This window comes from Ovis canadensis, chromosome X (genome assembly GCF_042477335.2).
Source record: "Ovis canadensis isolate MfBH-ARS-UI-01 breed Bighorn chromosome X, ARS-UI_OviCan_v2, whole genome shotgun sequence".
Lineage (NCBI taxonomy): Eukaryota > Metazoa > Chordata > Mammalia > Artiodactyla > Bovidae > Ovis > Ovis canadensis.
In genome coordinates, this window is record NC_091727.1 from 143387034 (window position 1) to 143409248 (window position 22215).

The window sequence follows — 22215 nt, forward strand, 5'->3', positions numbered from 1 at the left end:
GAACTGGACATGGAACAACAGACTGGTTCCAAATAGGAAAAGGAGTATGTCAAGGCTGTATATTGTCATCCTGCTTATTTAACGTACATGCAGAGTACGTCATGAGAAATGCTGGACTGGAAGAAACACAAGCTGGAATCAAGATTGCCAGAAGAAATATCAAGAACCTCAGATATGCAGATGACACCACCTTTATGGCAGAAAGTGAAGAGAAACTGAAAAGCCTCTTGATGAAAGTGAAAGTGGAGAGTGAAAAAGTTGGCCTAAAGCTCAACATTCAGAAAACTAAGATCATGGCATCTGGTCCCATCACTTCATGGGAAATAGATGGGGAAACAGTGGAAACAGTGTCAGACTTTATTTTTTTGGGCTCCAAAATCACTGCAGATGGTGATTGCAGCCATGAAATTAAAAGACAGTTACTCCTTGAAAGAAAAGTTATGACCAACTTAGCATATTCAAGAGCAGAGACATTACTTTGCCGACTAAGGTCCGTCTAGTCAAGGCTATGGTTTTTCCAGTAGTCATGTATAGATGTGAGAGTTGGACTGTGAAGAAGGCTGAGCGCCAAAAAATTGATACTTTTGAACTGTGGTTTTGGAGAAGATTGATGAGAATCCCTTGGACTGCAAGGAGATCCAACCAGTCCATTCTGAAGGAGATCAGCCCTGGAATTTCTTTGGAAGGAATGATGCTAAAGCTGAAACTCCAGTACTTTGGCCATCTCATGCGAAGAGTTGACTCACTGGAAAAGACTCTGATGCTGGGAGGGATTGGGGGCAGGAGGAGAAGGGGACGACAGAGGATGAGATGGCTGGATGGCATCATGGACTCGATGGACGTGAGTCTGAGCAAACTCCGGGAGTTGGTGATGGACAGTGAGGCCTGGCATACCTCAGTTCATGGGGTCGCAAAGAGCCAGACACGACTGAGGGACTGAACTGAACTGAACTATCTGGAGCTATTTTTAAACCCCAGCTTTCCAAGGCCTCAATCAATTCAGATAAAATTTGTTGTAACATGGTTCTGTCCTTATGAGCTTCGAAAATATTTTCCATATAATGTATCAAATATAGATCTTTATACTTTCTTCTAACATTTTGTGCAGCTTGGTCTACAAATTTCTGACACAACATGGGGTTATTTTTCATTGCTTGAGGCAAAACCTTCCATTGAAACCGTCTATCAGTTCAGTTCAGTCGCTCTGTACTGTCTGACTCTTTGCGACCCCATGAATCGCAGCATGCCAGGCCTCCCTGGCCATCACCAACTGCCAAAGTTCACTCAGAGTTGCGTCCATTGAGTCAGTGATGCCATCCAGCCGTCTCATCCTCTGTCGTCCCCTTCTCCTCCTGCCCCCAATCCCTCCCAGCATCAAAGTCTTTTCCAATGAGTCAACTCTTCGCATGAGGTGGCCAAAGTATTGGAGTTTCAGCTTTAGCATCATTCCTTCCAAAGAAATCCCAGGGCTGATCTCCTTCAGAATGGACTGATTGGATCTCCTTGCAGTCCAAGGGACTCTCAAGAGTCTTCTCCAACACCACAGTTCAAAAGCATCAATTCTTCGGTGCTCAGCCTTCTTCACAGTCCAACTCTCACATCCATACATGACTACTGGAAAAACCATGGCCTTGACTAGACGGACCTTAGCCGGCAAAGCAATGTCTCTGCTTTTGAATATGCTATCTAGGTTGGTCATAACTTTTCTTCCAAGGAGTAAGCGTCTTTTAATTTCATGGCTTCAGTCACCATCTGCAGTGATTTTGGAGCCCCCCAGAAATAAAGTCTGACACTGTTTCCACTGTTTCCGCATCTATTTCCCATGAGTTGATGGGACCGAATGCCATGATCTTTGTTTTCTGAATGTTGAGCTTCTATAGGGCTGTTCAAAATAACTGAAGTGACACTGAAGGCAAACCGCTTAGAGTCTTGGACGGCCAGGGGAATGGTAAAGAATCAATCTTGTAGATCTATAACTATCACATTATTTTGAAAAGGCACAGTCACTCGGGAAGGGAGGCCCACCGGCTATTAGAAGGTTCTATATGGCCAGCTGCCAGTTGTTCCATAACTAAATCCTCAGCTGCTTGTAACTTTTTGGCTGTTAAAGGCCATTGCTCCATCCATACTGGATCATCAAATTTCCAGGTAATAGGGTCTGCAGCAAGAGCAACAGCATCTAGGATCAATTTGAATATCCCAGACTCTCTGTTCTTGTTGGGAACCACCTTTAATGGCGAAACAATTACCTGCTGATCTTTACCAAGAGCCTTATCAGGATTATACCTCATTTGCAGCATTTGATTAGTAACCTTTTCATCTGGGCTATATAAAAGCATTCCCATCTGAGATAATATATCCCTTCCCGACAAAGAAAAAGGTAGTGAAGGAACCACATATGGGCAAAAAGTGCCTTGTGCCCCCTTCTCATCTGACCATGCCAAAATTTGTGAGTTCTTAGCAACTGAGGGCACTGAACCTGCTCCTACCAGGCCAGCACTGGTCAAGCGTGTCGGCCAGGACGAGGGCCAGTCTTTTCCAGCAATGCAAGAGACGTCTGCTCCAATATCTAACAGTCCTGAAATTTTATTTCTTTGAATTAAAAGATCTTTTAAAGTCCTAGAAGCTGTAATTTCCTGCACCCAAAAATCTAGATCACTAGATCCAAATCCTCTGGGGCCCCTAGCTTGAGAAGTCAAGGTTTTTCCTGTCTGATAATGAGGTAAAAGCAAAAGCTGTGCTATTCTTTGACCTTTATTAATTTGCACAGTTTTGGTAGGCAGTGAGATCAAAACTTTAATTTCCCCAGTATAATCAGAGTCTACTACATCAGGCACCACCGAAATTCCTTGAAAAGAAAGCGAGCTACACCCAGCACAAGTCCTACAATGCCCTCAGGTAGGGGGCCAACCACTTTCATTGGAATCGGAGTAACTGGCATGCCAGGGGTTAATATTGCTGCAGTGGTGGAACTGAGGTCCAGTCCTACACTACCTGGGGTTGCTCTGAGGAGTTCTGCAATACAGCTGCCCCTATTGTTGTCTGAGGCCGGGGCTACCCCTGCTGCCCATTTCCCTTAAACTGGGAAGAATTACCTCCCTGTACTTGGGGGGTGAGCATAGTCCTATCCTTTTGAAATTTAGATCTGCAGTCCTTTGCCCAGTGATGTCCTTTCTGGCATCTGGGGCAAAGTGCCTTTGGGGGGTTGGTATTAGTTTGCATTGGCATGGCCCATTGTCTCTGCCTGGCAGGCCATTGCCAGCAAAAATGCCCCATTTGACCACAAGAGAAACACTTTTTTTTTTTTTTTGTAGAATTGTTTCTATTACGATTAATCTTTCTTTCTTTCTTTCTTTCTTTTTTTTTTTTTAAGCCTGGGTGAGGCTCCCCTGAGGGGGTTTTCTCCAAGGAGCAGGCTCTGTATATTGTGCATGCCTCTGCTTTAAAAGGTCCTTTGTTTAAAAAACCAAACAAAACAAACAAAAAAAAACGCCTCTTTATCTTTCTCATCCTTAGGCAATGCTCTGGGAGGCTTTGGAGGCAAAGTGGGAAACTCCTGGGCCCTGGGAGGTGCAAGAGGAGGTGGCGGTGATCGCCTTAAGTCAGAAAGTGGTGGATAAATTTTTAAAGGTTTGCATAGAGGGGGAGGGGGCTCACCAGGGCGCCCAGCCACAGCGTCCTGTAAGCCCTCTCCTTCCTCCGGAGGTAGAGCACAGTCTCTCTTCTTTTCTTTGTCAATGGCAGAAAACATGATCTGTGCAGAAGGTGGAGACCAATCGTCCACCGCTATAGCCCCCCCCCCCCCCATAGACTATCTAACAGCCTCATGACAGGAGTTCAGGACATTTCTACTCATATTCCACAGAGAAAAGACATCTACAGGAACCTTTTCTGGCCCATGCAAAGTATAAAACAAACGTAGAAATTTAGACAGTCTCCCTGTGGTTACTTTAACGCCTCTATGGGCTAACATATGAAGTAATATTTCAATAAACATTTGTCTATTCTTAGATGCAGAGAAACCCATTCTTCTAGAGAATATTTTTATTGATTCTGTACCCTCCTCACCCTGCCTAAACTGCAGAGGGGAGCCGGCCACCCACAGGTACAATCCTAACCGTCCCACGTTACAATCTCAGATTACTTACTCTTTAGTGTCCCCTGTTCTCGGTACCACTTGCCAGAGTCCAACTCCAGCAGCCAGGGATTCAACCTGAAGAGGTGAACGGTGTCAGCGAATGAGACAGCCTCTCAGTTTTCTTTGGACTGCCTGTTTATTCCAAGTTTAAGATTCTCTTTTATACTTTTACAAAAGCATTTAAATACGTTCCTTCCAGCAGTGCAAAAGGGTTCCCTTTTCTCACTCTCTCTCCAGTATTTATTGTTTTTAGATTTTTTGATGATGGCTGTTCTGATTAGTGTGAGATGATACCTCATTGTAGTTTTGATTTTCAATTCTCTAGTATTTAGTGATGTTGAACAGCTTTTTATGTGCTTTTTGGCCAAAGGTATGTATTCTTTGAAAAAAATGTCTATTTAAATCTTCTTATTTTTATTGAGTTGTTTGCTTCTTTGATATTGAGCTACATAAGCTGTTTGTATATTTTAGAGATTAAATCGTTGTTGGTTGCTTCATTTGCAAATATTCTTTCATTCTCTGGGTTGTCTTTTTGTTTCGTTTATTGTTTCTTTTGCTGTGCAGAAGCTTTTAAGTTTAGTTGTGCTGTGCTTAGTTGCTCAGTTGTGTCCGACTCTTCACGGTCTGAGCCACCAGGGAAGCCCTAAGTCTAGTCCCATTTTTACATGTTTATTTTTACTTTCATTACTCTAGGAGGAAGATCAAAAAAGATCCTGCTGTGATGTTTGTCAAAGAGTGTTCTGCCTATGTTTAACTCTAAAAGTTTTAGAGTGTCCAGACTTATATTTAGGTTTTGAATCCATTTCTAATTTATTTTTGTGTATGGTATTAGGGAGTCTTGTTTCATCCTTTTACATATGGCTGTCATGTTTTATAGCACACATTATTGGAAATACTGTTTTTTCTTCACCATGTATTCTTGCCTCCTTTGTCACAGATTAGGTAACTATAGGTGTGTGGGTTTATCTCTGTGCTTTCTATCATATTGTATTGATCTGTATGTCCATTTTGTGCCAGGACTATACTGTATTGATTACTGTAGATTTGTATTAACTATAGTCTGAAGTCAGGGAGCCTGATTTCCCCAGTTCTGTTTTTCTTTCTCAAGATTGCTTTGGCTATTCATGGTCTTTTGTGTTTCCATACAAATCATAAATTTGTAAATTCTAATTCTCTATAAAATGTCATTGGTAATTTGATTTGGATTGCACTGAACCTGTAGATTGCTCTGGATTGTATAGTCATTTTTACAATACTGATTCTTCAAATCAAAAATATGGAATGCTTTATAAATTTGCATGTCATTCTTGCACAGGGGCTATGCTAATCTATATTGTTCCAATTTTAGTATATGTGATGCCACAGTGAGCACCCTATGATGATCTTGATGTGATATCCTTGTGTGGGAGTGTCCCTATACAGTCTGTTCATAGTTTCTTTGGTGGGAAAGCTGGATCTGAAGTGAACATGGGTCATATCTTTCCCCTGGGTGTGCTGCCAGTTGGTGAGAGGTGAGGCTGGAGATGGAACAGCTAGAATCATGGTCAAGTTTGACCTGGGGCACCTATTCTGTGCAGTGGCCAACACCATCCTATTGGTAGAGGGGTTGGATTCTATGTTCCTGGAGCATAAGCCCTGAGCTTTTGGCCCATGCTGGCTCTGTTCCTTCTAAATGTGTGCCCTCCACCTCCCAGCATCATCACCCTCACTCCAAAGGGGAGCAGTGCTGAAGTAAGAGGGTCTGATACAGGTACTTGGCATGGATTGAGCATGGGTTGTAGTGGCCCTGGCACCAGATATCCAATCTACTCCCAAAATAAGCACCAGAAATGATTGGTTGCCCCTGCCCTGTTCATATGCCTTTCTGAGTCTGAGTCACTTGTTTCTTCACAATTGTGCACTCCTCTCAGCCACTATATTCCTTCACCATTGAGCAGGAGGAGCCAGAGCTGGCATGTATCTCAGGCTGGGGCACATACCGGGGCAGTGGGGAAGAGTCAGCCATGATCCTGGCCAATTTCAATCTTCTTACTCCTCCTTATTTTTGGATTATACAAATGTGTATATACCCCTTATGAGTGGTGTCTAGGTTTCTTACAGTCCTACTCTCAGCCTCACTTGTTTTCAAATTAAGGAGATTTGTACTATCAGTGTTCAACTCCAGGATGGGGGTGGTTAATATGAGGCTCAAACTTCTTATTTCCCAGAAAGAATCTTTAAGCCTATATAATCACTTTCCTCTTCTGTGTCCCCTCCAAGAGGTTCAGGCCCCAAATTTATTGCTTGTCTTTCCTTCCTTCCAAAGTCAGTGTAAATCTTACTTAGAGACTGCTACATAAAATAATCTTTCTCTCAGTCTCCAGTTTTTTTCAGTGAAAATTCCTTCACATGTGGATGTAGTTTTGATGTTTTCATTGAAGGGAGGTGAATTCTATGCCCTCCTATTCCACCTTATTGACCTCTCAAGACTGTAGATTTTAAGGGTGATGGTGAATATTCAGAGAAAGTCAAGTAGAGGACTAACATTATTGGGACAGCTTGTTTAAACAATTATCTGCTTAATGTTTAGAGAACTAATTGAATTGGGAAAACTAAAGTCAAGACGACTAGTCAGGCAACATCTTGCAGAAGTCCAGGAAAAAAAATCATGGTAAATTCTATATGGTGATGGAAAAAGTTAGAAGGGATAAGATCCTGGATATATTTTGAAGGTAGAACCATCTGGATTTGAGAATGGACTAGATATGGATTGAGAGAAAAGGAGAAGTTCAAAGTTCTTGCCTTCAGCAACTAATGAATGGCAGTGTTGCATACCAACATGAAGAAGAATGAGAGGAGCATTTTGGAGAGTATGTATGAATTAGTGCAATTCTGGACAATGAACTGGACAAACAGAGCATGTTCCTTTTCAGATTTCCTCAGTTGCCTCATTTCTGTCTTATGATGGGTAACTGTACTGCATCAAGTTGCTACTTACATTGACATGAATCCACCACAGGTGTACATGTGTTCCCAAACATGAACCTCCCTCCCTCCTCCTTCCCCATAACATCTCTCTGGGTCATGTCAATGTATGGCAAAACCAATACAGTATTGTAAAGTAAAATAAAGTTAAAAAAAAAAAAGTTGCTACTTACTCTTCCATGTCTATATTTAAACGAAATTTCACGCCAGGTAGTGTGGAGTCTGTCTTCCTGAGTATAGTGAACAAATTTATTATGCATTGCCCAGGATTGAACAAGCAGGACTATCAGTGCTAAAACTCTGTCAGTCCCCAGTGAACTAGAATGCTATTTTATCCTTAAGTAACTACCAAGGAGTCAGATGATATACCATATGTTTGGGGAATTAACTGTTTATCAAATGGACTTTGACTAATGAGAAATGAGAGACAGATGATATTGTAGGCTGAGTTTTCTGGATACAAATACTTACATTGATATTGTTCAGTTTCTAAGTCATGGCCAACTCTTTGAGACCTCATGTACTGCAGCACACCAAGATTTGTTGTCACACTTCACTGTCTCCTGGTGTTTGCTCAAACTCATTTCTATTGAGTTGATGATACCATCTAAATATCTCATCCCCTGTTCTCCCCTTCTCCTCCTGCCCTCAATCTTTCCCAACATCAGGGTTTTTTCCAATGAGTCAGGTCTTCATATTAGGTGGCCAAAGTATTGGACTTTCAGCTTCAGCATCAGTCTTTCCAATGAATAGTCAAGGTTTATTTCTTATAGGATTGACTGGTTTTATCTCCTTGCTGTACAAAGGACTCTTAAGAATCTTCTCTAGCATCACAATTTGAAAGCATCAATTCTTCAGCACTCAGCCTTCCTTATGGTCCAACTCTCACATCTGTACATGACTACTGGAAAAACCAAAGCTTTGACTATATGGACAGAAAATAAAATATTTCATTACTTCTATTTTCCCTTCTATTTTAAGTGATGGGAATGGATACCATGATCTTAGTTCTTTTAATGTTTACTTTCAAGCCAGCTTTTTCAATCTCCCCTTTCAACCTCATCAAAAGATTCTTTAGTTCCTCTTTACTTTCTGTCATTAGAATGGATTTCTCCCAGCAATCTTGATTCCAGCTTGCACTTCATCCAGCCCAGTATTTTGCATGATGTGCTCTGCACAAAAGTTAAATAAGCATGATGACAATATACAGCTTTGACATACTCTTTTCCCAATTTTGAACCAGTCCATTGTTCCATGTTGGGTTCTAACTGTTGCTTCTTGACCTTCATTCAGGACACAGGTAAGGTAGTCTGATATTCTTGTCGTTTAAAAAATTTCCAGTTTATTGTGATCCACACAATCAAAGGCTTTATTGTAGTCAATGAAGCAGTAGTAGTTCTGACAAAACATGGTCCACTGGAGAAGGGAGTGGCAAACCACCTCAGTATTCTTGCCTTGAGAACCCAATGAACAGTATGAAAAAGCATAACGTATGACACCAGAAGATGAGTTCCCTAGGTTGGTAGGTGTCCAATATGCAACTGGGGAAGAACAGAGAAATGGCTCCAGAAAAAATGAGAAGGCTGGGCCAAGCTGAAATGACACTCAGTTGTGGATATGTCTAGTGGAGAAAGTAAAGTTCAATGCTGTAAAGAGCAATATTTTATAAGAACCTGGGATGTTAGGTCCATGAAGCAAGGTAACTTGAAAGTAGTTAAATAGAAAATGGCAAGAGTGAACGTCACCATTTTGGAATCACTGAACTAAAACAGACGAACTTAATTCAGATGATACTTATATCTACTACTGTGGGAAAGAATCCCTTTGAAGAAATAGATTAGCCCTGATAGTCAGAAAAGAGTCTGAAATATAGTACTTGGTGCAATCTCAAAATTGACAGAATTATATGAGTTCATTTCCATGGAAAACCGTTCAACATCACAGTAATCCAATTCTATGCCCCAACCACTAGTGCTGAAGAAGCTGAAGTTGATCAGTTCTATGAAGACCTCCAAGACCTTCTAGAACAAATACAAAAAAGATGCCCTTTGTATTATAGGGAACTGGAATACAAAAAGGAAGTCAAGATATACCTGAAGTAACAGGCAAGTTTGGCCTTGGAGTACAAAATGAAGCAGGGCAAATGCTAACAGACTTTTGCCTAGATAACACACTGGTCATAGCAAACACCCTCTTTCAACAACACAAGAGACAACTCTACACATGGACATCACCAGATGGTCAATACTGAAATAAGATTGGTTATGTACTTTGCAGCTGAAGATGGACAAGCTTTATATAGTCAACAAAAACAAAGCCTGGATCTGGCTAAGGCTCAGATTATCAGCTCCTTTTTGCAAACTTCAGGCTTAAATTGGAGAAAATAGGAAACATCACTAGGTCATTCAAGTATGACCTAAATCAAATCCCTTATGATCATACAGCAGAGGTAAGGAACAGATTCAAGAGATTGTATCTGGTAGATAGAGTGCCTGAAGAACTATGGACAGAGGTTCATAACATTGTACAGGAGGCAGTGACCTAAAACCTCTCAAAGAAAAAGAAATGCAAGAATAACAAAGTGGTTGTCTGAGGAGGCCTTAAAAATAACTGAGGAAAGAAGAGAAGCAAAAGGCAAAGGAGAAAGAGAAAGATACATCTTGTTGAATGCAGATTTCCTGAGAATCACAAGGAGAAATAAGAAAGCTTTCCTAAGTGAATAATGAAAATAATGAGAGGAAAACAATGTAATTCTAGAGACTAAAGACTTCTTCAAGAAAACGATTGTCTCAGTGTACCAGCCTCAAGCATCCAGTATCATGCAATTAAAATAAATAAATTTATATTAAAAAAACTGAAGATATTAAGGGAACATTTCATGCAAAGATGAGCACAATAAAGGACAGAAACAGTAAGGACCTAACAGAAGCAGAAAAGATTAAGAAGAGGTGGCAAGAATACACAGAAGAACTTAAAAAAAAAAATCTTACTGACCTGGGTAACTAGGATGGTGTGATCATTCCCCTAGAGCCAGACATCCTGGAGTGTGAATTTAAGTGGGCTTTAGGAAGAATTACTACAAGAAAAAAAGCTAGTGGAGATGATGGAGTCCCATCTGAGCTATGTTAAATTCTAAGAGAGTATGCTGTTAAAGTGTGACAGTCAACAGGTCAGCAAATTTAGAAAACAGCAGTGGCCACAGGACTGAAAAAGATCAGTTTTCATTCCAATCCCAAAGAATACCAATGTCAAATAATGTTCAAACTACCGTATATGTATGCTCATTTCATATGCTAGCAAGGTTATGCTCAAAATCCTTCAAGCTAGAAGAATTGAGAACTTCCTGGATTTACAACCTGGATTTAGACAAAGCAGAGGAACCAGAAATCAAATTTCAAACCTCTGTTGGAACATAGAAATACTTACATTAGCATGTTGTATATTTATTGTGGGTTACCACTTGTATGGAAGGATACAGAAGTAAGATGAGATAGAGGGAGAATTGCAACTGTGAGAAACACTCAACAAAACTGACTAACCCTATGGTTGGGCATGTAAAGCCCATTAGAAATGTCCTGAAGTAGACCAATATGGCCTAACTTTTCTACCTATGTAATCCACTTTTGGTAGTGAGCTGCCCCACGAAATGTGTGCTGTTGGATTAGATGGTTCTCTGAAGGAGGTGATAGCTGGAGTCTGCAGATGGTCAACAAATCCTTTCTTGAATGCAGTTATGCATAAGCACATGTTCATGCCCCCTACAAAAAGGACTTGGCAGGTAAATCTCTGTCTTTATTTCCACTGTGGATTGCTCTGAGTTATGATCTTGCAAACCTTGAGATGTCTGTGTATTGAGTGAACATAATTGATGAATCTAAACTGCATTTCATTACCTTTTACTCCTTGCATTTACTAAACTGGATTTGTCCTCCCAAATGATGCCATCATACTGATTTTTACTTCAGACTTTGATACCTAGAAGACTAAGCCAGTAGTGTTAAATATGAGAGGCCTTTTTAGACATCTAACAGGAGATATCAAATAGACATCCAGAAGGTCAGAGCTGCAGTTACGCATTTCTGAGTCATAAACGGCATTTAAAACCATGAGAGTGAGTGAAATGACCTGGAAAGTGTGTATAGATAGAGAAGAGAACAACACTGATTTCAGAGTTAAATTGTCAATAAATTGAAGCTATACATAATACAAATATAATTTCCTTAAACATGAGCATTTAAAAGCAAAGGAAATATTCTCAGTTACCACTAAGCGTTGCAGTTTAAATCACATTAATTTTGTCATTCATATAGTAAAGCAAGATTTAGCATTATCTGGGAGAAGGGGATAGGCAGAAATATGAAATGAGAGAAAGAAAGAGAACATTGTCTCCAAGGGATCAGTCTGTTACAATGTTCTTGAGTCTGAAATCAATAAATATAAAACTAAATTAGAAAAAATACTCCATCAATAGTACAATTGCAGTATTATGCTTCCTATACCCAAGAGGCATTTTTTGCCACCTCTATACTGTCTGCTTTGCTGGAGAATAGTGTCTGAGATCACAGAAGACCTCAGAGATTACAGAGTCAAATTTGTAGCCTTGAGTTCCAAAAACAGACTCTTATAGTACAAGGGCGATAAAAAGGTCTTGAAAGTTAAGATTTTTCTTTTATAAGAGCTCTCTTTTTGGAATGCAAAGATTAAACTCTGAATTAAGCTACTTATAATTCCTATACCATACAATAAATGTTAAGAAATAGATGATGAGACATGTAATGCAATCTAGGGAGAGGACTGGAATTGATAGATTTTAAAATTTCCATGAGAAGAATTCTGATAACTAGTAATTTTACTTCAGAGTGATTAAATTAAAATTTTATAAATAAAAAATTGAGGGCTTGGAAAATCAGCATATACAATTTAATGTTGCTTTATGCATTCATCATTTATTTTTCTGTTTGTAAAAATATTACAAAATCATTTTACATGTAATAGTATTTTGGCTTGGTAATATGTGATGATATGTGTAGCCTCTATTCCAAATTTCCTTGTACATTTTGCTTTTGGCAACTGTGAGGTGGGGATGATTGCTTCCCACACATATCTGTCTGTAACTGATATTTACAAGGGGTCCTCTGAAAGAAAATTAATTAGGACCCCAATTATTTTTCTTTGAAACTGAGAGTCATTAAAACACATATAGGTGAGTGGTATGAGAACAGAGGACATGAAATATGATGGGAGCCCATGAGAGACAATTAAAAATAAATGAGAAGGAAATCTGACTACTGATCTAAGCTTAACACAAGGAGCTGGAAGGCAGCAGGCAGGAGTAACTGATTCTGCATGTTCTGTGCAAATCATATAACTTTGTAACTCAGCCATTATGGTTGTGATTCTACTTTGAGTTAACGATGGATTTAAGTTGATAATATCTTATTTAGGTTATTACATGATACATGTTTGTAGTGAAGATTGATCCTTGGTTTTCTTTTCTTACTGTCTTTTTATTTGGATTTTATTTGGGAAGTTTGACTATCAAGATTGTGCTACTAAATTTTACATTGTTTCATATGCTTCATAATACTTTGAGTGGTATAATATTTTCATTGGAGATATAACACATGTTACACTTTAAATAATCTAAGTTAGGAAATATTTGGGAAGTTGGAGATGGTGATCATTCTTTTGTTCTCAATAGTTATTAAACATTCAGGTTTCTACATATTTAGGGCCTTTGGTTTATTTCATTAAAACTTGCTAATATGTTAACATTATCTTTCATGTGTCATTCCTATATTTTTGTAGTTTTATCCTTTTTCTCAAGTTACATGATCGTGTTTAATCTTTGCTTTTCTTTATTTCATGTTTTCACTATGCTCTTTAAAGACCAAACTATTATACTTTCTCTGTTTCCTACTTTATTTTTTTCTTTTGCTTTGTTAACCTCTTCCTTTTAACATTCCTCAGTTATTCATTAAAAACAAGACTGAATTTTCATACAGAGTGCTTATTTGGTGTAGTCCCATCTGGGAAACATTGACAATGCTCTTCAGTTGCACTCCCTAGTAACTGCAGTTTATACTTTTTGACTGCTGAAAAATACTGCATCTTATAAATAATCCATCTTATAAGACTATTCATCTTATGAATAACAACACAAGAGAACAATACACATGGACATCACCAGATGGTCAATACTGAAATCAGACTGATTATATTATTTACAGCCAAAGATGGAGAAACTCTATACAGTCAGCAAAAACAAGACTGGGAGCTAAATTGTGGGTCAGATTATGAACTCTTTATTGACAAATACAGACTTAAATTTAAGAAAGTAGAGAAAACCACTAGACCATTCAGGCATGACCCAAATCAAATCCCTTGTGATTATACAGATTCAAGGGTTTAGATCTGATACACAGAGTACCTGAAGAAATATGGAAGGAGGATCGTGACATTGTACAAGAGACAGATCAAAACCATCTCCAAGAAAAATAAATGCAAAAAGGCAACATGGTTGTCTGAGGAGGCCTTACAAATACAGCTGAGAAAAGAAGAGAAGCTAAAGGCAATGGAAAAAAGGAAAGATATACCCACTTGAGTACAGAGCTCCAAGAATAGCAAGGAGAGATAAGAAAACCTTCCTCAGTGATCAATGCAAAGAAATAGAGGAAAACAATAGACTAGGAAAGACTAGAAATATCTTGAAGAAAATAAGAGAAACCAAGGGAACACTTAATGAAAAGATGGACACAATAACGAAAAGAAATGGTATGGACCTAACAAAAGCTGAAGATATTAAGAAGAGATGACAAGAAGACAGAAGAACTATACAAAAAAAGATCTTCATGACCCAGAAAACCACAATTATGTGGTCACTCACCTAGAGCCAGACATCCTGGGATGTGAAGCCAAGTGGGCCTTAGGAAGCATCACCATGAATAAAGCTAGTGGAGGTGATGGAATTCCAGTTGAGCTATTTAAAACCCAAAAAGATGATGCTGTTAAAATGCTGCACTCAATATGTCTGCCAATTTGGAAAACTCAGCTGTGACTACAGGACTGGAAAAGATCAGTTTTCATTCCAATTCCAAATAAAGGAAATTCCAAAGAATGTTCAAACAATCACACAATTGCACTCATCTTACAGGCTAGCGAAGTAATGCTCAAAATTCTCCAGGCCAGGCTTCAACAATACATCAACTATGAACTTCCAGATGTTCAAGCTGGGTTTAGAAAAGGCAGAGGAATCAGAGATCGAACTGCCAACATCCAGTGGATCATTGAAAAAATCAGGAGAGTTCCAGAAAAACATCTATTTCTGCCTTATTTATAACACCAAAGCCTTTGACTATGTGGATCCCAACAAACTGGAAAATTCTTAAAAGAGATGGGAATACCAGACTACCTGACCTGCCTCCTGAGAAATCTGTATGGCTGTCAAGAAGCAACAGTTAGAACCAAACATGGAACAACAGACTGGTTCCAAATTGGGAAAGGAGTACATCAAGGTTGTATATTGTCATCCTGTTTATTTAACTTTTATGCAGAGTACCTCATGGAAAATGCTGGGCTGGTTGAAGCACAGGCTGCAATCAAGATTGCCAGGAGAAATAACAATAACCTCAGATACTCAGATGACACCGCCCTTATGGCAGAAAGCAAAGAACTAAAGAGCCTCTTGATGAAAGCGAAAGAGGAGAACGAAAACCTTGGCTTAAAACTCAACATTCAAAAAACTAATATCACGGCATCCAGTCCCATAACTTTATGGCAAATAGATGGGGAAACAATGGAAACAGAGACAGGCTTTATTTGGGGGAGGGGGCTACAAAATCACTTCAGATAATGACTGCAGCCATGAAATTAAAAGACGCTTGTTCCTTGGAAGAAAAACTGTGACCAACTTAGATAGCATATTAAAAAACAGAGACACTACTTTGCCAACAAATGTCTGTCTAGTCAAAACTATGGTTTTTGCAGTAGTTATGTATGGATGTGAGAATTGGACTATAAAGAAAGATGAGTGCCAAATAATTGATTCCTTTGAACTGTGGTGTTTGAGAAGACTCTTCAGTATTCCCTTGGACTGCAAGGAGATCAATCCAATCAATCCTAAAGGAAATCAGTCCTGAATGTTCATTATAAGGGCTGATGCTGAAGCTGAAACTTTGGCCACCTGATGTGAAAAACTCACTCCTTGGAAAAGACCTGGATGCTGGAAAATATTGAAAGCAGGAGGAGAAGGGGATGATAGCGGATGAGATAGTTGGATGGCATCACCAAGTCGATGGACATGAGTTTGAGCAAGTTTCTGTGTTGGTGATGGACAGGAAAGCCTGGCATGGTGCACTCCATGGGTTTGCAGAGTCAGACACCACTGAGCGACTGAACTGAATGAATAATCCCTGTTTACTTTCTCCCCATATGTTGTCATTCAAGTTGCTCCAGCTTTGTTTACTGTTGTTGATATTTCTGTTTTTATATGTCTTATGTTATACATTTACAAATATATGTTTTGTACATGTAACTAATATAATGAAAATTATTTTCCGAAAAGGTTCTATCAACAAAATGTTCACCCACCAGAAATATATAGCCTATTGATTCACTCTATCTCTAAATCTTGGCATTGTCCTGATTTATTTTTATTGAAAACTTTTTGTTTTATTTTATTATATTTTTGCCAGTTGAATAAGTATAGGGTTTTCTCATTGTAGTTTTATGTGTATTTTCCTGATTGTCAATGGAATAGAGGATCCCTTTCTATTGGTTGTAAATGTTTTCTTCACTTGAAATACCTCTTTTTTCACTGATTTTTCTATGACTATATTGTGTCTTATTGATTTACATGACATTCATGTTTTTCAGTTACTGTTCTTTCTTGTTTATATGTGCTGTAATACAATTTTTTTTTTATCTCCCAGTCTATGGCTTGTGAATTTTTGCTTTTCTTTTGTGTGTGTGTTTGTGTGTGTGTGTGTTGTGTTTTTACTCTCCTAAAAGCTTTGCTAAGTGGAGAGAAGTTTTGCTTTAAATATAGTCAAGTTTATCATGTCTTAAGATTCTTTTTTTGTCTTTAGAAGTCCCTCTCTACCCTGAAGTCAGGAATATATTCACCTATATTTCCCATTAAACATTATACCATTTTATTTTTATATGCAAGGTTTTTAATTTCTTACATAAATTTAATTTTGAATGGTGTGATGGTCCAAATTCAGTTTTTCCCTATGAATAAACATTTTTTCCACCTGTTTTCATTGAATAGTCTTTCTCTATTTATCTACTATGCTATATTTGACATAGCAAATTTTTGTATATGTGTGGATGTGAGGAAATGAAGCTTTCTAGAGTTCTCAGTTCTCCTGTTAAAAAGCCCTAACTTCCTGAGATATAAAAATATAAAGATAGAAAATATTTGTCTTAATTTCTCTTAGGAACATTTTACTTTTCACATACACAAGAATAAGATTGGAGCTATTTTTCCCTGAATTGCTTTGATCCAAAGAAACAATAAAATGTCTATCTCTTCCAGAGAGAGTCTAATAGTTACAGTCCTGACTAGACCTCTAGGATAAGTCCCAAAGTTCCAGGAAGACTAGAGCTCTGTCTCCCTTGGTATTTACATGACAAAGGGTTGAAGCCCAGAACTTGGCAATATTTCTGTTTTAAAATAGACAACTGGGGTTTATTTAGCACTTGGAAATGTACATTTATATTCCAGAAGGTGAGGATAAGAACCCTGGATACTTTCCATTTAATCTTATGCAAGCAAAGGGGTTTTTCACTGCTTTTTTTGGGGGGGAGGAGGGAGAATAGAGGGTGATTGCCTAACTTTTGTATAAAAATAAAGGAAATTCATTGTTAGGCACCCCTTGTTTGTGGCAGATAACCTGACAACCCAGTAGAAAGAGTCCATAAGCTTTCATATCATCTGTGGGTATAAGTGTAGGAACTGATGGTTGCAGTGTTTTTCTGGTTGTTGATCTGGTTATGTCAATTAAGAACTCTTTTTATGTGACCTAAATGCCTTTTTTTATATCCATATATACATATATATATATAAATAAAACCTATATATAGCAACTATAGTATAAACATATCTATAGCATTATATGGTGTATAATTATATCTTATATAATATAATTATATTATTGTATAATCATAAAATAATTTAATAATTGCATTATATTTAATATATATTATGTGTATCTGCATTTATATATATTATATATTAAAATATACAATTATATATATAACATATCTATATTATGGGCTTCCCTAGTAGCTAAGATGGTAAAGCATCTGCCTGCAATGCAGGAGACCTGGGTTTGATCCCTGAGTTGGGAAGATTCCCTGGAGAAGGACATGGAAATCCATTACAGTATTCTCGCCTGCAGAATCCCATGGCCAGAGGAGCCTGGTGAACTACAGTCCATTGGGTTGCAAACAGTTAGACATGACTGAATGAATAACATACATGTATATCATGTATATATGTATGTGCATATATGTGTATATATGAATACAATTATGTAAAATTTTATAAGTATACAATATTACATAATTATAGTATATATTATATAGTATATAATTATATACCATATATATGCTATAGATACATTTATGATACATATGCCATACATCTATGTGTGTGTGTATATATATATATATATATATATGTATAAAAAGACATAAGGAATCTAGGTCATATGAAAAGAGTTCCTTATTGATGCAAGATCAACATTGTAGGCAGAGGCTTTTACTGTCTGAGTCACCAGGGAAGAGCCATATAAGCCTTATAAGGTAAGGATGAAGAAATTTTGAGAATGTAATTAAAGTCCCTAATTACTTGACTGTTAGTTAATCAAAGGAAGATTATCCTGGGTGGGGCTGACCTAATAAGTGGAGCCCTTACAAGAAGATCTAGAGGTTAGTGACTTGAACCAACAGAAAATCTCTTTTCTTTTTGGCTTTGAAGATGAAAGTTATCATGATTTGTACAGCCATAGCAACCCACTCCAGTGTTCTTGCTTGGAGAATCCCAGGGATGGGGGAGCCTGGTGGGCTGCTGTCTATGGGGTCACACAGAGTCGGACACAACTGAAGTGACTTAGTAGTAGTAAGAAAATGAACATGCCAATTTTCAAAAGGAGTTTCTAAGTGACTTCTTTCCTACTTAAATCACCAGATGAAAATATAGCTAAATCAACAATGATTTGTTATGAAGCATTGAAAATTAATTGAAAATTAATATATTTTGTTGCATAGTACATGTTCCATTTTTGAAAATGCCCAATATGTGCTTGAGAAGAATATATATTCTTTAATTTTTGATTGAAAATTCCTGTATGTATCCTTGAGATTAAATTTATTGCTTTTCACAATCTTCAGCACTGTCTCTCCAGTTCAAAATAGCTTTTTGTGTCTCCAGAATTTTTTTCACTTTTCCTTATACTTCCTATATTCTAGGATATTCATCTGTGAAATTCCTCCAGGGTCAAACTTAGTGGATAATGGAATTTGACTGATAGATATCTAGCATTTTGTGCTAAACTACCATCTTAGCAAGACCAAAATAAGTACTTTTACACTCAACTGCCAGAATAATCATTTAAAAATGTAAATTTTAGCGTGTAAACTCATGTTTAACACGTCAATAGATTCCCATGGCTCTAAAAATCAAAATCAAAAGTTTAAATAAAGGCTATGAGGCCTGGCTTGATCTGGACCCTGATGGTTATTACAACTGTCTCATCCTATTTCCCCCCTCACTCCTATATTTCTGAAAGTTGCTGGAATCAGTCTTTGAAGTCTTCTATGGTGCCATATTACTTCCCATAACAAAGCTCTTGCACATGTTATTTCCTCCTTTTGAAACGTTCTTCCCTTTCTTCTTCACCTAGTTATTTTGTTCATCTTTCATATTTCAGCTTGAGACTCCTCATGGAATCAGTTACCTCTTGGACCAGGTCAAATTCTCCTATTCTTGGAGCATGCTGTACTACTCTTTTATATCACTAATCAAAGTTGAAGTTTCACATTTGAGTATTTGGTAAATGTCTCTCTACTCTGCATTTTAATGTCCATGAGGTCAAGGATGTTGTTTAGCTTGTACAGCATTATAGCTCTATTTTCTGGCACTGTATACTTCATATAATACTTGCTCAATCGATATTGAAATGAGGCAGAATTACACAGTGGCACAAAGCTAGTGAAGGTGATGGAATTCCAGTTGAGCTAATTCAAATCCTGAAAGATGATGCTGTTAAAGTGCTGCACTCAATATGCCAGCAAATTTGGAAAACTCAGCAGTGGCCACAGGACTGGAAAAGGTCAGTTTTCATTCCAATTCCAAAGAAAGGCAATGCCAAATAATACTCAAACTACTGCACAATTGCACTCATCTCACACCCTAGGAAAGTAATGCACAACATTTTCCAAGCCAGGCTTCATCAGTATGTGAACTGTGAACTTCCTGATGTTCAAACTGGTTTTAGAAAAGGCAGAGGAACCAGAGATCAAATTGCCAACATCCGCTGGATCATTGAAAAAGCAAGAGAGTTCCAGGAAAACATTTATTTCTGCTTTATTGGCTATTCCAAAGCATTTGACTGTTTGGATCACAATCAACTGTGGAAAATTCTGAAAGAGATGGGAATACCAGACCACCTGACCTGCCTCTTGAGAAATTTGTATGCAGGTCAGGAGGCAACAATTAGAACTGGACATGGAACAACAGACTGATTCCAAATAGGAAAAGGAGGACATCAAGGCTATATATTGTCACCCAGCTTATTTAACTTATATGCAGAGTACATCATGAGAAACGCTGGACTGGAAGAAGCACAGCTGGAATCAAGATTGTCAGGAGAAATATCAATAACTTCAGATATGCAGATAACACCACCCTTATGGCAGAAAGTGAAGAGGAACTAAAAAGCCTCTTGATGAAAGTGAAAGAGGAGAGTGAAAAAGTTGGCCTAAAGCTCGACATTCAGAAAATTAAGATCATGGCATCTGGCCCCATCACTTCATGGGATACAGATGGAGAAACAGTGGAAACAGTGTCAGACTTTATTTTGGGGGAGGGGCTCCAAAATCACTGCAGATGTTGACTGTCATCATGAATTTACTCCTTGGAAGGAAAGTTATGACCGGCCTAGATAGTATATTAAGAAGCAGAGACATTACTTTGCCAACAAAGGTCCATCTAGTCAAGGCTATGGTTTTTCCAGTAGTCATGTATGGATGTGAGAGCTAGACTGTGAAGAAAGCTGAGCACTGAAGAATTGAAACTTTTGAACTGTGATGTTGGAGAAGACTCTTGAGAGTCTCTTGGATTGCAAGGAGATCCAACCAGTCCATCCTAAAGGAGAGTCATTGGAAGAACTGATGCTGAAGCTGAAACTCCAATACTTTGGCCACCTCACAAGAAGAGTTGATTCACTCGAAAAGACGCTGATGCTGGGAGGGATTTGGGGCAGGAGGAGAAGGGGAAGACAGAGGATGAGATGGCTGGATGGCATCACTGACTCGATGGACGTGAGTCTGTGTGAACTCCGGGAGTTGGTGATGGACAGGGAGGCCTGGCTTGCTGCGATTCATGGTGTCGCAGTGTCTCACAGGACTTAGCGACTGAACTAAACTGATGGGACCGAATATCATTATCTTAGTTTTCTGAATGTTGAATTTTTCACTCACCTCTTTCACTTGCAGTCATTATCTTCAGTAAAATAAAGTAGATACAAAAGGATAAATACATTACTTGTTTTATATGACTTCCAAGAGAAGTCAACTTCATAGGGATAGAAGGTATTATGTTGGTTACCAGTAACTGGGGGGAAGGGAAAATGGAAAGTTATTGTTTAACGAATAAAGAATTTTAGTTTGAAATGATGAAAAATTTCTCGAGATAGCTAATGTTAATGTTTGCACAGTGGTATAAGTGGATTTAGTAACACTGAACTACACTCTCAGAGATACTTTATATATATATATCCAAAAAATAAAAAACACAGGAAGGGAATACTTTACATTAATCATTATAATTCTAGTTTCTAGTTCATAGATAAACAAGTTTTTGTACATTTGTTTAAAAACTTTTAAGATCCTATGGTTTGATGCTATTTGTAACTGCCGATCTCATTTAGGAATTAAATTAAGATATTGAATTTGCTCAACAGTTGCATGAATCTTTTAATTGAGAAAACTTTCAGCTAAATTAGCTAATTCATCCTTGTGTCATCATAATACTGACCAAAATAAATATTAATAACTCTATTTTATGGATTAATTTCTTTAGTTATTAAATTCTTACTATGCTTAATATATACAAAACACTGGATTTGTTTTGAAGTCACAAATATAATTCTTAAGCTGCTAAAGGTCTAATAGATTCATATCACTAAAGATATAGGAGGGGCCCCAGAGACCACCTGTTTTACTATTCTCATTTTATAGACTCAGAGAAGTTATGTGGTCATGTAGCTTGTTACTGCCAATCTTGAACAAATGAGAAGAGTGTTCTTTTGTTTTTATCAAGCTTCCAGTGAAATAGTATAGATATACATTGATGGTTTATAAAAGATCATATGAAAGGTTCAATTTATGAAATAACTGTTCTTGTATAAGAGGATAAAGAGAAGAGTTCATCCTGGAAGAAATGATTTTTTAATAGGTAGGACTTAAATATACCTGATTGAGAGAGAGAGAGAGAGAGAGACAGAGACAGAGAGAGAGAGAGGGTGAGACAACATATGAAGCAGAAGGACTAATGTGAATAAAAACACAGACTTTAGAAAACATTGGAAAGTATGCTAGGAATAGAAAGTTTTTTTCCATTTAGCTTAGTTAAGTGTGTTAAGAGAAACAGTAAGAGATATGGCTGATTTGGAGTCAGATCGTGAATACTGTTACTTGATTAGTTGAGCAAATTCAAGCTGATTAAAGTGCCTTTTATGGTTGAATGGGGAAATGTTATAAGGCAACTGTCAGTTTGCATAGTAATCTCCTAGTATTACTAGAACCAAGTCAAGGAATAAGGCCAATAAGTTGTTACAATCTAGTGTATTTCCTGATATGCTTAATTTTTTAAGTTTTATATGTTA

The 22215-nt window shown here is 37.8% G+C and overlaps 1 protein-coding gene and 1 non-coding gene across 6 annotated transcripts in view; one reads left to right on the forward strand and one right to left on the reverse strand.

The window, feature by feature from the left end:
- Positions 1-22215, forward strand: part of LOC138930621 (uncharacterized) — a 371542-nt gene that overhangs the window by 333124 nt on the left and 16203 nt on the right. Inside the window, exon 4 of one of the 5 annotated variants that reach the window (XR_011446263.1) lies at positions 10733-10880. The exons of the other annotated variants lie outside the window; for them this stretch is intronic. The gene's annotated coding sequence lies outside the window, so the exon portion shown is untranslated. Of the gene's footprint in view, positions 1-10732; positions 10881-22215 lie in introns of those variants that run through there. 5 annotated transcript variants of the gene reach the window in all.
- LOC138931237 (U6 spliceosomal RNA) lies at positions 5409-5510 on the reverse strand. Its single transcript, XR_011446486.1, has one exon. It is a non-coding gene; the product is annotated as a U6 spliceosomal RNA (small nuclear RNA).